Here is a 17221-nt window from a genome sequence, read left to right as displayed (position 1 = left end):
GCCCTTTACTCCTTGGAGAGACTCCCGTTTGTGATTTACCCCAAAATCTTGAGAAGTTTTCTAAACTTATGGAATGATAAACTTTTATTATGGTCTTTTATAGAAAAATTTGTAAAGTAATTGTATGATTAAATTTTTTTAGCGCATTATAGCAGATTGCAACTTATTGTGCCATATGTCACATATTACATGCCACATATGCTACACATTGTACATAGTGTGTAGTACACATGCTACACACTATTACAGCTATGCCACTCCTTCGAGGACGGGTCACACACTTGTATTTTTCATAAACCATAATTTGTCTGTGGATTCTAGCCAACCTAAAATACACCATAAAAAATTACACATGCACAAAAGAAAATCTATTGTTATAAGAACTAGACTTTTACACAATGCCTAGTGAATCTATTGTTATAAGAACTAGCCTTTTACAAAGTGCCTAGTGGATCTATCTAAATTTGTTTTCTTGAAACTCGCAATCAACTCCAATATTAAACTCCACACACATGAACACACTCACATCATCATGACCAACGTGTCCTATGTACATTAAGGTTTGTTCAAAACATGGTCTACATGCACGATCCCTTACCAACTTTTGACAAGATTGATAGAAGATTTTTTTGAGACGTATAGGATTGCCCACTATGGCCTTCGGATTGGCAGATTGATTGAATGGGGGTTGAATATGGATGTAGAACTATCTATTTGCTTCAATCTAGAGCTGATTTAAATGCTAGCTATATTTCCTTGACTAATGTGAGAAGCGCCTCCATCTATACTCTTTTGCGAGGCGTATATGGATTTCCCACTATGGTCTTCTAGTTGGCACATGGGTTGAATGGGGGTTGAATATGGATGTAGAACTATCTATTTGGTTCAGTCTAAAGCTAGTTTAAATACTAGCTATGTTTCCTTGATTATTGTGAGAAGCTTCATCTATCTATATCTATATTCTTTATGTTAGAGCTTGAGAAAATGCTCATAGCACCAACACTTTGGTGTGTCAACACATTGGCTCATTTCAAAGAAAAACTTCCAAAACACTTAAAATCCAAAAGTGAAGAGTAAGATTGCAAGAGATGAAGAGTAAGATTCTATGTTAATGGAAAGTGAATAGAGTTTTAGAATCCTTGTGGGAGGCAACAAAGAGCAAAGAGAGAGAGAGAGTGGTGATTCCTACATAGCACACGTCTTTTGTCAGGGACAATTCATGCTACCACTAGGAATTAGAAGTTGAAGGTGCCTCCACTCCTCACCTGAAAACTCTCTCTCTCTCTCTCTCTCTCTCTCTCTCTCTCTCTCTGCTACTACTACTGCTACTGCTAGGCACCAGACAATTCAACCCACTACTAGGCACCAAAAGTTGAAGGTACCTCCACTTCTCTCTCTCTCTCTCTCTCTCTCTCTCTCACTCTCTCTCTCTCTCTCTCTCTCTCTCACACACACACACACACACACAATCTGTATAACAAATAACTTCACTCGTTTTTGCATTTGGTAGCCCTTGAACCTCTACTTCTGGTGGTCAAAATAGAGTAAAGTAGACATACCACCTTTGCGAAGGTTTAAAGATTCTCAAGTGAGAAACGACATCAATAATATCCACTTTAAGCTTGTAACACACACACACACACACACGCACACACGCACACACACACACACACACACACACACACATGTCGACATATAAAAGAAGTCATGAGTGTTACTCATGACACCTGACCGAAACTTATGCACACACAAAATAGACTTTTTTATGCCCTATAACGCTCTCACTTAATATCACCAAATGGACTTCTCCTCAGGGATGAGAGAAGGCCACACACACACACACACCATCAGAAAAAACTCATGTAGGTAACCTAAGCATTTCCCTCTCTGTATTTTTGATAACTACAACTAGTGGCTCATGGGTTGTCTTTACATATACCCGCACATGGGTAGAAATATCCAGTTTAATACCTGGTACTAAACCATAGCTTCATTTGGTCCTACTTACAAAAATGGCTTGACACCATCTCGCATATATGCCAATTAGGGAAAATTTGGAGTCACAAAGGGGCCTTATAAGGAGTTTGACTTCCTCTCTCATGTCCAAAACGGGGTACGGTAAATTTTTTACAAATCAACTCTAAACTTGGCGGAGATTTGACAGTTAGAATCTACTCTTCAAGCTCTTTCTATTGATATATAGCACGCCATGAGATTCCTCATATTTTGAAAGATTCTATTTTTTATTCTCTTGTGATGTGACACCTCCGTCTAGAATCTAGAGAATAAAAAATAGAATCTTTCAAAATATGAGAAATCTCGTGGGATGCTATATATCAATAGAAAGAGCTTGAAGAGTACATTCTAACTGCCAAATCTCCGCCAAGTTTAGAGTTGATTTGCAAAAAATTTACTGCACGCCCGTTTTGGACATGAGAGAGGAAGTCAAACTCCTTATAAGGCCCCTTTGTGAGTCCAAATTTTCCCTAATGCGGCGAGCAAGTACATACCACATATGATTTTTTGCAAATCAAACACATGCTTAGGAATGAATTCCCCCTTATACGGTTGTTGAGTCACCAAGTTCATGAGGCCATCTTATCTTCCCTCTACATAGGCAACATTAAATGGTGCATGTTTGACCCACTCTGCTTTTATGTTATCAAATTTCCTAGCAACAATTATGGTATGTTGCCTCATCTCTTTCAATTGCATCCTCATAGGATTGACGGATTGCCCTCCCTTTGTTGTAGCCTGTTCACCAGTCTACCCATTGTGCACATGTCGCTCACCAGCCTTCCCACTTTGGTAGATCGCTGTCTCTCTCTCTCTCTCTCTCTCTCTCTCTCTCTCTCTCTCTAGCGCGTGCACGTACACACACACACACACACACACACACACACACACACACACACACACACACACACACACACACACACACACACACACACACACACACACACATTCATGCGCATACAAAATCAAACAAATTTCCATCGTCTACTTCACTTGCCAAATCAAAAACGCTGCAGATGGGTATTTTCGCCAATCAACAACCAATTTCTTCACGCTTACAAATGTTGTCCCTTCACACACACACACACACACACACACACACACACACACACACACACACACACACACACACACACACACACACACACATCACACACACACAAGGAGTCACAAAAAGAGCACTTTCCTCTCATCAAATGGTAGCTACCCTTGGTTTACAAAACTTGGATGACAAGCATCGGAGCAGAAGAAGGCTTCCTTTGCTACACACATGAAAAAGGACTTGTATACGAAGCAACTTATGGAAACATCAATACCTATCCCTTTGGAGGATGGTAGGCCCTATCCTCTAGGGTCTACAACACTTGGATGGTAGTTGTCAAAATAGTACACGATGAATCTCTTCTCACTTGGGTGGCCGCACTGCCCCCTACGATCTTCAATATCTCGATGACAACATGGCATTTGCTCACCAGGTTTGGTATGCTATGCAATAACTTTGGGTTAGGCTATTTGATGAAATGATTTTTTGCATGATGAGTTTTATTAGAATATTGCGCTGAGTATATTTTTGGATATGCTAGCAAAGAAGGTGTGCTTACATGTGTGGCATACCATAATTTGCAATAGGTATCAAATTCTCCACATCAACAAGTTGCATTTTAAATACCTATATGATGTACATCATCATACAGAGAGATGCTTGTGAAGATTGAAGATGGGATGTTTGAATGCGATACACACTAACTTGGGTATAGGTGGAACGGAAGTAGCAATCCTTTTTAGGATCTAGAATCATATTTATAGTACTTTGGAACCTCTGCCAGTGGTGTTTTGAATATTGCTTGATAACTAACAAGTCATGGGTATTGTGCCTTGTGGACTATTTTCACAGTTTAATAGATGGGTTGAGGTGAAAAGACTGGGATGCTGCATCATAAATAGGATCTTGTATTCACAAGATGTGGTCTTGAACCTCACACAAACTCTTTAAAACATCCGGATTTAGTACGATTTCTTAGGCATAATCATTAAATTGGATCTTGTATACATTACATGCTTATTGAACCTCACTAAAAACTTGAAAAACATGTTCATTGATTACAATCGCTATGCATAATTGTGAACTTCAGAATTTTGACTTGAGGATTAGCTTGATGGTTTTTGACTTGAAAGTAACACATTGTATTTTTTTTATAAAACTTTTGAATGTCATCTTCTAAGTAGCCTAGTTTTTGCTCTTTGAAACATTTTGAAAGTTGGCATATCATTGCATATGTCTCACAATCTATGTCCTCTCTCTAGCTCTCTCCTCTCTCTCTCTCTCTCTCTCTCTCTCTCTCTCTCTCTCTCTCTCCTCCATAAGGGAAAGATAGGAGGCTCAACTATCCTTATGGAGTCTCAATATTGTTTTTCGGGTTGCATCCCAGCATGATGCATTTGCCGACTACGTTGATGGATGGGAAGAAGTGAGTTAGAGATCGAAAAATTTGAATGAGGATGAGACATGGAATGCCATATGAAGAGAGCAAGAGAAGAAACCTACGTAAGGGCGAGTGAAAATTAAGAGAGACAGAGAGAGGGAATCTTTTTGAAATCTGCTCGTCAAAAAGTGCTTGTCTAAAAATTTCCTACGCATGACATCTATATACTACTCTATTATGGAGAAGGCATTCCTGGCCCACCACCTCACATTGGAAGAGAACATAGGGGGTGATGAGCCGGCGGGAGGATGGACTACCTCTATACTATACTATTCTATCAAGACGAAGCCGATTCACACAATCCACATGGTGTAGAAAGCAAGCGCCATTCTGCATTAGATGAGGCTTGTTGAGCGAGAGGCAGAACAAGCGCCAAGTGTAACAAGTTAAAGAGCCTTCGGTGGGAGCCGAAGAGGCCCCACCATCTCTTGAAGATATATATATATATATATATATAGAAGAGAGAGAGAGAGAGAGAGAGAGAGAGAGAGAGAGAGAGAGAGAGAGAGAGAGAGAGAGAGAGAGAGAGAGAGAGAGAGATGTAGGGTTAAGGTGGATATGTTAGTGTGTCATTCATGCTAATGACATGCTTTGGAGAAGTTAGTGTAGAGAGAGAGAGAGAGAGAGAGAGAGAGAGAGAGAGAGAGAGAGAGAGACTATTGCACAATACAATAGGGTATATTGCATGAAGGGTTACCATTATTCAACAGAATGTGCCTCTATATAGGCTTATACAAATAGACATCGTTTTGACACATGAACACAAGATGTGGATGTCCATGCACAAATACAAGTGGTTGCTTTTTACACAAAGGTTGTAAGAGGTTCTTCACATGGCTTGACACATGAGGTGGAAGGGGTTGCAAGAGATGGAACAAAACCTCGCATCCCAATAATCCTCTCCTATGTGGGTTTTGGTTGCATATCATTCACACAATTCTCCCCTCAAAACACACTAGGGTGAGGAACATAATTCAGAAGCCTCCCCTTGAACACAAAGTTGCCTCCCCTAAACACAAAGGGTGTAGGCATACAAATCATCAGGGTGTAGGCACACACAAGCCTCCCTTGGCACAAATAGAGGGTAAGGTACAATTGAGAGAATGCTCAAAATACAACATCATAAACCAAGCCAATACTGTTGTCGTTATCTTCATCAAAATTTCCAGAGGTGGCAAGGTTGATTTTTGCTTTTGTTTGATCTTTGAAATGCTCTTTGTGATTGGTAACCTATGAAGACTTATTGTTGAGTCTGCAATACTTTGTAGCATGGTTGTTCTTGCCACAAATGCGACAAAGGATTGATTTCATAGCAATCCTTTGAAAGGTGATTTGTTCTGCCATAGTGTGTGCACTTTAAGTTCATTTTGTGATTGCGGTTGTAGCGGTTGGATGAGACCACATAAGCACCATTTGACTGTTGTTGGCTGCCTTTGAGTTTCTTTTCGTGCTCTTGAAGAGAGTTTATTACATCTTCAATTTTAGGGATTGGGTATTTCTCTTTAAGCACTATTACAATTTGGCCAAAATCTGCATCTAGTACTGCTTTCAGAAGCACAACAATTTGGTCTTCATTATCTACAAGGCATTTTATATATGTCAACTGTGTGCAAATACTTTTGAGCCTATTGACTAGAGATGACACATCTTCTCCAGGCTCCATAGGCAATCCATAAAGTTGCATTTTGGAATGCTTGGCAATAGCACCAAAATGTTGTTCTAAAGTTATCCATGCCTCAATAATACACAAAGTTGTCGTCAAGCGATGTGAATAGAATGCCAAGAGCTTGCTCATCTTTAGCCACAAACTGCACTAAGCTCTGTCGTGTTTCTACTCTGTCATCGTCATTTGGTGACTTAATGACGGACCATAACTGCTTTCGCATTAAGTACCCCTTGGTTTTTGCTTGCCACATGTGGAAGCCATGCCCGTTGAATTTGTCTATGTTTTTATCTCCCCCATGATGGTGCTCTGCCGTGTGCGGTGAGAGGAAGGTCTTACCCGGGTGAGTGGGTAGTGTCTAGTCCTCGTGAGCACTTGCTTCAAAGGTTTTTACAAATTATTTGTGAAGTCAGTCTCCAAAATGGAACACCTCTTCACCAAAAATTTGCGATATATTTCGAGGCTCAAAAGATTTGAAATTGATGGCTACAAAAATTTGAGAACTTTGGTGAGCACGAAAGATGGGCTTCCATTTGGCAGAACGTTTGATGAAGTCGTGTCGAAACCTTCCGCAAAATGTAGTGCTTTTGGGGGCCGAATTCCTCCTTATTGATGAAATTGTAAGGTAGCTTGGTGCCAAGCTCGACTATTGTGGGAAACCCCCCCTCTTGCAGAATTTTGAGTTTGAGGTGGTTGGGATAGTCCGCACTATGGGAACACGACTTTGAAGGCTTTTAATTGTTTATTTAAAATAATGTGAATGTGAGCTTACTTTCTGTCGATGATGAGCAGGTGCAGGCCGAGCATTTTTTGGACAAGGCCAGGATGGCAACACTTGGACAGCGCGTGGCGAGGATGGGGCCGGCAAGGGCAGTCGAAGATGAGGTAGGGTACAGGGGCCGGTTGTGGGTCGGGGTCCTCTGCTGGGATGGGCGACTCCCTAAAAAATAACTAGTATTAGGACCGCTTAAGAGACATCCAAAAGTGGATGCTTCCGTGGTTAGCAAGGCCGAAGTAAGATCTTGTCCTTAGGATGTTGGTTCAAATCGAGCTAGCAAGTTAGTTTTTGAATTGGCCCGCGACACTATTGCTAATGGCACCGGGTTTTGCACATACTGGGTTGAATGCACTTCCCATTAATTAATGTCCATCGTGATTCCAAAGGAATCACAAATTTAGAAGCAAAACTGTCTTTCCACGTCCGCTCGTCCCCCTGCGTCTCCTCTCAGGTCGACTGCATGGCGATGGTACCCTTGAAAAGCCCCCCCCCCCCCCCCCCAAAAAAAAAAATTTTCCTCCTCCCCTCGCTCGGCGTGACCAACTCAACCACCTCTGCATTTCCTGAGTCGTCACATATGTCGCCCCTGCGTTCGCTCATTGCGTCAACCTCAGATGCAAATGCAGCCCTGTCTCTATCTTGGCTTTCGAGATCAAAAGCCCAACACACCCTTTCTCTCTCCCCTTGCGTCCGTGCTCGCATGTCGCCACAGATACCATCTCGCCAGACTGTCCAAGCTTGAGAGAGAGAGAGAGAGAGAGAGAGAGAGAGAGAGAGAGAGAGAGAGAGAGAGAGAGAGAGAGAGAGAGAGAGAGTCGCATGCGTGCACTCTATCCCATCGCAAGCCATCGTGAGCGCTGTCCATGCAGCCCAGCCAGCAGACCTGCAATCTGCGCAGCCTGAGGGAACCGCCCACCTGGAGAACACCTGTCTAAAGAAAGAAAGAAAGAGGGAGGGAGAGAGAGAGAGAGAGAGAGAGAGAGAGAGAGAGAGAGAGAGAGAGAGAGAGAGAGAGAGAGAGAGAGAGAGAGAGAGAGAGGACACCTGCAAAAAAACCTCTACACGTGCCAGCTCCTCCGGTTTTAAGGTTTGAGAGGATCTTGCTACATTCCTACTAACGAGAGCAGCTTCCAAAATTACAGCGACATACTCGCGATTGCAAAGACTGTCCACGAGGGGCGCAGCCTGTGAAGGGTTATTTGCGCCGGGGTTTTTGCTGCAGCTCGGTCTTGACGTGGGCTATGGATTGCACCCTTCTATGCCCAAAATGTAGCACTTCAGGAGGGTTTAACCCTAGGCTTGTCGAGCTGGCGCTGGCATAGCCTGGCAAGCATGGCTTTGGTATTGGGTGGTTGAACCTGCTGCAGCTCGGTCTTGACGTGGGCTATGGATTGCACCCTTCTATGCCCAAAATGTAGCACTTCAGGAGGGTTTAACCCTAGGCTTGTCGAGCTGGCGCTGGCATAGCCTGGCAAGCAAGGCTTTGGTATTGGGTGCTTGAACCTGTCAAGGTGAGGACGTCAGGCAATTGATGCAGGGCTGTCGATGGTGTGAGGAAGGTGGGAATGAGTGGCTACGAGCAGAGAGCGGGACTCGTTTTTTTGTTTAATTCTGCAGTCGGCTGCTCTCGGGCAGCGGCGGGCTGATTGCTCTTGTAGGCCTGCAATGGAAATGGTCTGTGGGTAGCACTGAGCAGCCTACGGTGAGGCGGCAGGCCGAGACAGAGCTGAGCTGTGTCCGGGAACAGTGCAGACAAAGTGGGTAGACAATGATGATCAGCGTGCAACCAAGTAGTTCGGGCTTGAGCAGAGATGACGCAAGGCAGGACAAGGCCTATTGCAGATGTGCTTGCCGCTTGCGGCTTGAGAGCTCTTCCTTACTGCAAAAGCTGCTGTCCCACACGCGTCCTTCGTCTTTTGTGGTGTGTCTTTTGTACTAAAAATAAAAGTGGTTCCCACCACTATTAAGTGCGCACACACACACAATGATTAGGAGATATAATCTCCTCCAAATCCAGAGGTTGAAAGTGCACTTGAAATCTCTTTCAAAGCATACAATTGTTAAATTGAAATGGGGATTTTACATAGGTAATATATGAAAGAAAAAACACATCAAATCAATAGCATAATTAGCATAAATTAACCAAAATTTGAACGGATGAGGGCTCAATTGCAGCAACTAATGAGCACACGAAGTCGGATTAAGCTAAGATGCGTACTAATTAAGCATATAATCTATTGTAATCGCTCTATCAAGGGTAGTGGTTCGAGGCATACACTAAGAACGTGCCAAAAAATAGTGTAATCAACTGTAGATTAATGCTAATCAAAATGCAAATTGATCCAATCTTGTGAGCAAGAGGGAACTCACAAGATCTAGCATAGAAGGGGTTAGTAGATGCGGATCAATTTGTGTGATTAAGAGATACTGATCACATTGCAAGCTCTGATACCAGTTGTAGGGTTAAGGTGGATAGGTTAGTGTGCCATTCATGCTAATGGCATGCTTTAGAGAAGCTAATATATATATATATATATATATATATATATATATATATATATATATATATATATATATATATATATATATATATATATATATATAGAGAGAGAGAGAGAGAGAGAGAGAGAGAGAGACTATTGCACAATATAATAGGGTATATTTCAAATAATAAAGGGTTACCATTATTCAGCAGAATGTGCCTCTATATAGGTTTATACAAATAGACAACCTTTTGACACATGAGCACAAGATGTGGTTGCCCATGCACAAATACAAGTGGTTGCTCTTTACACAAAGGTTGTAAGAGGTTCTTCACATGGCTTGACACATGAGGTGGAAGGGTTTGTTCACACAAGAGATGCAACAAAACCTTGCATCCCAACAAGAGAGAGAGAGAGAGAGAGAGAGAGAGAGAGAGAGAGAGAGAGAGAGAGAGAGAGAGAGAGAGAGATTGACTGATGTGGCAAGGATATCAAGATGATGGTTTGTGTTCTCTTTGTATAAGATTTTTATGATATGCTTTGCCTCTCTCTCTCTCTCTCTCTCTCTGATCTCTCACAAGGTCTCTCTCCTTGGATGAAGTTGTATGTGTGTGGAGATCCTCACTTGGTTCCCAACAAATGCAAGGAAAAGTACTACACTTGCATTGTTGACCTTTTTGGGTTTACACAAGGTGGACGTCAATGATGAGTGAGAAGAAGGGAAGCACATAGGTATGGATGTATGGACAATATGACAGGGGCTTGGAGCTGCCAAATCTAGGGCTTGGCTACACTCTCAGTAGCACGGTGGTGTGCACATGACGGAGGTGCAAATGCAAAGGCAAGAGCACTTGAAACCAAGGTGGTAGATTGACAACCGCAACAGGATGTGAAACAAGTAGGATGCCAACGACACTGAGCATGCATAGTTTTGCACACGAGTGGTGCTCTTGGAGGTGGACAATCTAGAGGCAAGGTGCTAGCTAGGAACCTCTAGGTAGTTAAAGAAGGTCTATGTGGTTGTCTAGCAAGGAGAGTGCATATGACAAACAATGGTGGGAACGTGAGTAGGGCAGCCTAATGGGCTTTGAGTGCACACAAGAGCACATAGAGGTAGACATAGCAAGAGAAACCAGGGAGTGTGTGGCTCGGATCGAGATGCTGCAGGTAAACCTGTGGCAACAAAAATGATTTAGGCAACACATGTAGGAAGTGGAGCAACAACAAAGTCAATAGGAAACTCTGAGATGCTAGAACATTGTCAGGGCAAGGTTGCAACACATGTAAGAAGCTGCAGATCCCCGACAGCGGGGGACCTAGGCATGCTACAAAGCAAACGAAGATTGGGGCAGTAGATGGTGTGGGTCTATGGAGGATGGAGGCAAGGTGGGTGAAGGCAACATTAAAGGTGGTAGGCAGCCAGAGGTAAGGTGATGGAGTGTATGGAGCTCAAGGGCAACAAGGATGGAGGCAAGAACACATAGGACAAAGAAGCATTTGGAATTGACAGGAAAAAGATGGGAAGGGAAATTAGTTCCAAATTGAACTTTTGTTGCTTGGGATTTTGTCAACAAATTGCATGAAAGAATGTCCATGATCCTTGGCGATTGCCTTTGTAATGTGGAATGAACAATCTTTATAGTTAAAGAATCATGAAAGTCAATAGGTATCAGGTGAGACATGGGAACGAGAATAGTCAGTCTAGGGTTTGGGTGGTGATTGCAAGTAGGCAACAACCGCATGGCACCACCAGTGCAAAACAACAAAGCTTCCCGTTGACTGTTGGAGCCTGGGAGCCGCAAAGGTGGGAGCGGGAGCTGGAGAGACATCGAAAGGGGGAGAGAGAGAGAGAGAGAGAGAGAGAGAGAGAGAGAGAGAGAGAGAGAGAGAGAGAGAGAGAGAGAGAGAGAGAGAGAGAGAGAGAGAGAGAGAGAGAGAGAGAGAGAGAGAGAGAGAGAGAGAGAGATGGGGGTGGTGAGGAATGACAACAAGGAAGAGATAAAGAGAATGTGATGTGTGTCATGGGGAGGTGTATAAAGATAGATACGCACATGTACATATATATATATACACACACACATACGCACATGTATACACACACACACTTAGGTACAAACACACATATACACATACTTACATGCATACATGATGCATAAAGACATTCGAAAGCGAGAATATAAAAATGAGAGATATAGTGTGTGTTCCTATGTGTGCTCATGAGTGAGCTTGAGAAACTGAATAGGATTGGCCATTCAAAACTGTCCATTCAAAATCGTTGGTAAGAGTGAGCGAGACACGCTATAGGCAGGTCGCGCAAGCTTGTCTACCTCAAAAAAGGGAATTTTGTATGTTTCTAAAATTGATTTTTCTCCAACAGTATGAATAGCTAGGGGTTGCCAAGATGTAGCTTCCCTACAGTTCAAGAATGAAGCCACTCTCTCTCTCTCTCTCTCTCTCTCTCTCTCTCTCTCTCTCTCTCTCTCTCTCTCTCTCTCTCTCTCTCTCTCTCTCTCTCTGTTCACTTTGTTTGAGACTCGCTACTCTAGCTTTGGAACCTTAGGTGCAGAGAACATCAACCAGAGATCGATTTTGCAGATTTGGAGTTCTACAAGCCCTGGACAATGAGCAGTACACTGTGAGTAGGTACTAGAGCTTGTAAAAGTTGTGGTGTGCATGAAATTGTGCATCTAGCACACATGGCAAGAAACTTAGGAGTCTATTGGCCCATCAGTTAGCACACTCACAACTCTCTTGTGTGCACGTTGCTTTGTAATCAATGGCCAACAACAACATGCATTGAGTCCATTAGGCTCAACATTGAATGCATAGCGCGCACGACAGCTAACCAAAGCCCGAAAGAGGGGGCGAAACAGCCAGAGGGTGCACATCAGTACAGGGGAGCTTGCAAAATAGCCGAAAGCAAGGCGACAAAGGGGCGTCACATCTCAAACATAGTCAGCGGAGAGCGTGGCACACGAAGGCACAACACGAGAGCCGGACAATATATGGACCCGATCGAAGACGACATTGGGGAGCTTCTCGGTGCATGCAGGATAGCTCAGAGGCACACACAACCACGTTGGAGGACTAGACTTGGTCATGTACGAATTTAAAATGTAGGTTTGGGCATCAAGCAAGAGATCCAGATTGATGTTTTTTGGATGCGACTGAGGAGAGGGTTTTTTGGCATTAGTATATCGTAGGATCAAGAGTTCACGGACTTATCTAAAACACTATGGATGAGTGCACCAATCCATTGTTGGTGGTTGGATTATGGATAGAATGTGTTCCACAGTTCATTATCTTAGAGCGTTTTGGACGTGATGTGTTCACAATTCAAAAATGGGGATTCTTGGATGTAGTGTGGCCACAATTTAAATTCTCTAAAAGGCAATCGATGCTCAAGATGACATTCTTCTAAGATACAAAGTTGAGGGTAGAAAATCTGAGGTGTATCCAGTAGGAGATGTTGCTGGGGTGTCCATGGTAGCTTCTTCATCGGCTCGGTCTCACTATTTATGTCCACTAGGAGCTGAAGAGAGGGTGTTATAGTTTTGGCATCTCAAGTGAATTTTCCAATGTGATCCCATTATTTATTTTGGCTTTTAGGTATTTATTCTACTTATTTGTCAAAGTTTGGGTAGGGCAATTTACTCAGGTGGGTATATATGTGACCCCTTGCCCCCATTGTACATTACATCGGTTATTCATTGCCAAGGTTGATTGGTTCAAGAGACACTCTCTCTCTCTCTCTCTCTCTCTCTCTCTCTCTCTCTCTCTCTCTCTCTCTCTCTCTCTCTCTCTCTCTCTCTCTCTCTCTCTCCGCTTTTGCATCGTTGACTTTGACAAGACGATGGTTATTACTCAGAAATCCCATCCTAAAAGCAGTCCCAAAATGCAAATACTCACAATTGTCTTGCTAACAAACCCTTTCTTGGCAAATTTATGAGGTCCTTAGCTATAGGCTCTTCCGAGACAAAAAGGAAATCATGCCTTTTAAGCTTGTTAAGTCAACCTGTCATCAAGGAGCCAATTTTTTTGGCAAAGGTAGACATAAGTTTCCCCTCTTCATTTGGATAAGAAACCTGCTTTGGCTAGTAACTTAATTTCTAGCACATTGCAAAAATTTCTTATTATACCCAGCAAAGCAACAAATCCATTTTCACATGGAAATGTCAATGCAACCACCTATAGAGTCGGAGATTTCATGGATAGCTAACACTAGACGTTTTAGCTTGCACAATTTGATGAGTTTTGGTTGAGACTACGAATCAGTCTCCAAAACCTCTGTGTTTTCACAACTACACCATTGCCAAAACTCACATCGATGTCAATCCAGTCACATGTGGTAAATACCACTTTGGCATACAGGGGGTTTACATGGAGGATGTAGGCTATGTAGAAGGTTTGCAAGCTACTAATGCCTCAATTCTAATTTATGCATCTTTGGCTGTGGTGAATCGTCTTAATTTATAGCTACCTTCATGTATAGTAGTCACTACTATAGTGCCCTAAAAGTGAAATTCAACTTCAATGCATGTGTTCTTGTTTAAAATTGATTTTGGTGATGCAATTGTCAGTTTACATGCAAATGTAATTAAATTTTGACCATGTAAACAACAAGATGGATGTTGATGATGTGCTTTGAGCTGTGGTAGTCAATGCTTAAATCATGATCTATGCTATGACGACAGATGAACAAGCAATTTGTTTAAATTATGTCTATAAATTTCCTTGAGATGTTTGGTTCCATTTTTGATGTTTATAGGTGGGTGAATTTATTCTATATTTGCTACAAACAAAAGTGCATAAGCATTTTGCAGATAGAAGTTTTGAGCTTAATTTAAGTTTTCAAAAGTTTTCTACCTAATCCTACTCTTATTTTATGAAAGAATGCAAACTTCATGTGAGAGAAAAAGAAACAACCAAAAGTTTATGTATATTTTCTCCATCTTTCCTTCCCATGGCTTACAAAGCAATATGGCTATCTTTCAAACCAACATAAATATGTCAATCCAAGGAGGGTAGAAACCTGACTAGGGCATAGAGGCTACACTAGTGCTAAATCACTATGAGGAAGTGCTATGAAGAATCCATAGTGTAAATGCAACACAAATCAAAGGAAAAATGCCAAAACTAGTCACCCTTATCACTTGCTAAAACATGATCAGACAATGAGATTTGATTGCAACCAAATTTGAGAGTGAATTAGAGAAGCATAATAGCTTGAAATTAAGCCAACTCCCATTGAATTTTTAGACATACCCAAAATTTGCAACTTGAGATAATATTCTATAAAAAAAATTTATATACAAAATTAGAGAAGAAGAAGAAGAAGAGAATTTTAACGTTGTAGGAAGCTATCCCGAGAGAGAGAGAGAGAGAGAGAGAGAGAGAGAGAGAGAGAGAGAGAGAGAGAGAGAGAGAGAGAGAGAGTTTTGGGTACTCATATACTGTACATTTCCTTTTGTATTGGATGCTATGTTGGCACAATCCTTGGCACTCCGGGTGCTTTTTTTGTTCATTTGGTGTTGTTTTCACCTCCTTTGGTATTGCTTTGGTATTTTCTAGTTACATATTTTGTGTCTTATAAGGTACTGTTGGGTTTGACTTGGGTACTATGTTGTTACCGTCTTTGGTTACTTTTGGTGCTATTTGGAAATATTTTGGTACTACATTGGTACTATTTGGACACTGCAACTTTTTGATACTATGTTCTTACTATCTTTGGTACGTTTGGTGCTTCCTTGTCTCTTTTGGTGCTATTTGGAAATATTTTGGTACTGCATTTAGTACTAATTGGGCATTGCTAAATATGTCTTGGGTGCTATATTGGTTCTATCTTTGGTTTTTTTGGTGTTTATTATGCTTCATGTGGTACTATTTTGGTAAATTGGTAATGGTTTGGAATGTTTTTGTTACAAGTTAGTGGGTCTCATCGGGTCTTTTTGGGTATCTCTTATGAGTTTTAGGTTCCTTGTTGTACCAATATAGTGCTATCTAGAACTCTTTTGGTTCAATTTGACTTGTTTTGGCACTGTTTTGCTACATATTTGGTACTATGTTGTTATCATTTTGAAACTGTTTTGGTATTGCATTGTTACCTATTTACTACTGTTTTGATACTGTTGGGGTTTTTCCTGGAAGTGTTTGGTACCTCATTGTACCAATAAAGTGCTTTTTTAGGACTAATTTGGTACAATTTTACCTGTTTTGATACTATCTTGGTCCCTATTTGGTACTAGTTTGATTTTCATTTGATGATGTTTTGGTAGTATTTTGGAACATCCTGAAGCTGGCACAAAAGAGCTAACAATCCATGCTTGAGTCCATATTTTTCTTCGCGACGTGTCAGAGGATGCTTCATGGGAAGTTCCTATAAGAAACACTTAACCATAAGATAAACATTAGAAAAACATATGTACATATGCTATTTAAATAGTGTGTGACACTTACAAGCACATGTCAAAGAGTCTCGTAGCCTCCACTCCCAAGATGAGATGCTTCTCTCTTCAGTAGAGAGTACACAACTTAGCACACCACATACACCTTGGGGGTCACACAAGTTTGATCCTAGCAAGGTGTAGAAGACTAGGGATGGGTGCCGGTTATGGATAGGACTAGAAATTCCATGCGATAGAGGGTTTGACAGCTCTGTAGGATGCAATTTGGGCACTCTGTGATGGAGGATTGGGATGCTCAGGAGCAGGAGAGGAGGAATTACATCATTGAGGCCATTAACATAGAGTACCAACTAGCATATGAGTACGATCTTGAGCGTGGATATTGCAATGATATTACATCATTGATCAGAGATAAGAGATAGACACAAGAATAATGAGCCAAAGTTGGCATGGTTGGTTGTAGTGGACTAGGCAAGGATTGTGCGAGAGACACATGAGCATCGTAGCTAGTTTCAGGAGCAATGAGATGCAGCTAGAGTATGTCTGGAGTCTGTAGGATCATCCCATCTTGGGAGTGGACGCTACAAGACTCTTTGACATGTGTTTGTTTGTAAGTGTCATACACTATTTAAATAGTGTTGTAAATATGTTTTTCTAATGTTTATGTTATGGTTAAGTATTTATCTTACAAGAACTTTCTATGAAGCATTCTTTGACACGTTGAGAAGAAAAATTTGGATTCAAGCATGGATTCTAAGCTCTTTTGTGCCAACTTTAGGATGAGGGAGAGGCCGTTGTGAGTGGGAGGCATTACCTTGACGTGTATGGTTTATGTATATGTTTTCATTGAGTATAGTTCATGTATAGTTAGTTATGGTTATGATTTTGGTTCATGTATACTTAGACGTTGGCTACATTTCTGGTTCATGTATACTTAGTTTTGGTTTTGGCTATGATTATGAACATTGTTATGGTTTTGATCGTGGCCATGGTTTAAGATCATCTCATCTTGGGAGTGGAGGCTCTCTTGGTGGTTTGGATGCATCGGTAGTGCCACTACCACAATAAACACCACCAAAAGAATGACGAGACCTAGGCCTACGTTGTCTTGAAGAAGAACAATAGAGCGCAATCTATGGTGTAGCTTAATCCATTGGTGTAACTGAGACGCTCATCGTAGGTGTGGCACCACCAGCTGGTGTAATTGGCATGCTGACTGCAGGAGTCAGAGCAGCAATATCTGCTTTGGAAGGACCGACTCTCCAAAATGTTTGTACATATGCAGACTGTGTAGGGAAAATTTGTGAGAATCCTGATCATCCATTCACACCCACCTAGAGTTCACTTGAATTAGTCCACTCCTATCTTTGTGCACAATTGCATTGGGACCACTA

This window comes from Adiantum capillus-veneris, chromosome 23 (assembly GCF_014529385.1).
Source record: "Adiantum capillus-veneris isolate H3 chromosome 23, ASM1452938v2, whole genome shotgun sequence".
NCBI lineage: Eukaryota > Viridiplantae > Streptophyta > Polypodiopsida > Polypodiales > Pteridaceae > Adiantum > Adiantum capillus-veneris.
This window is presented reverse-complemented; position numbering follows the sequence as displayed.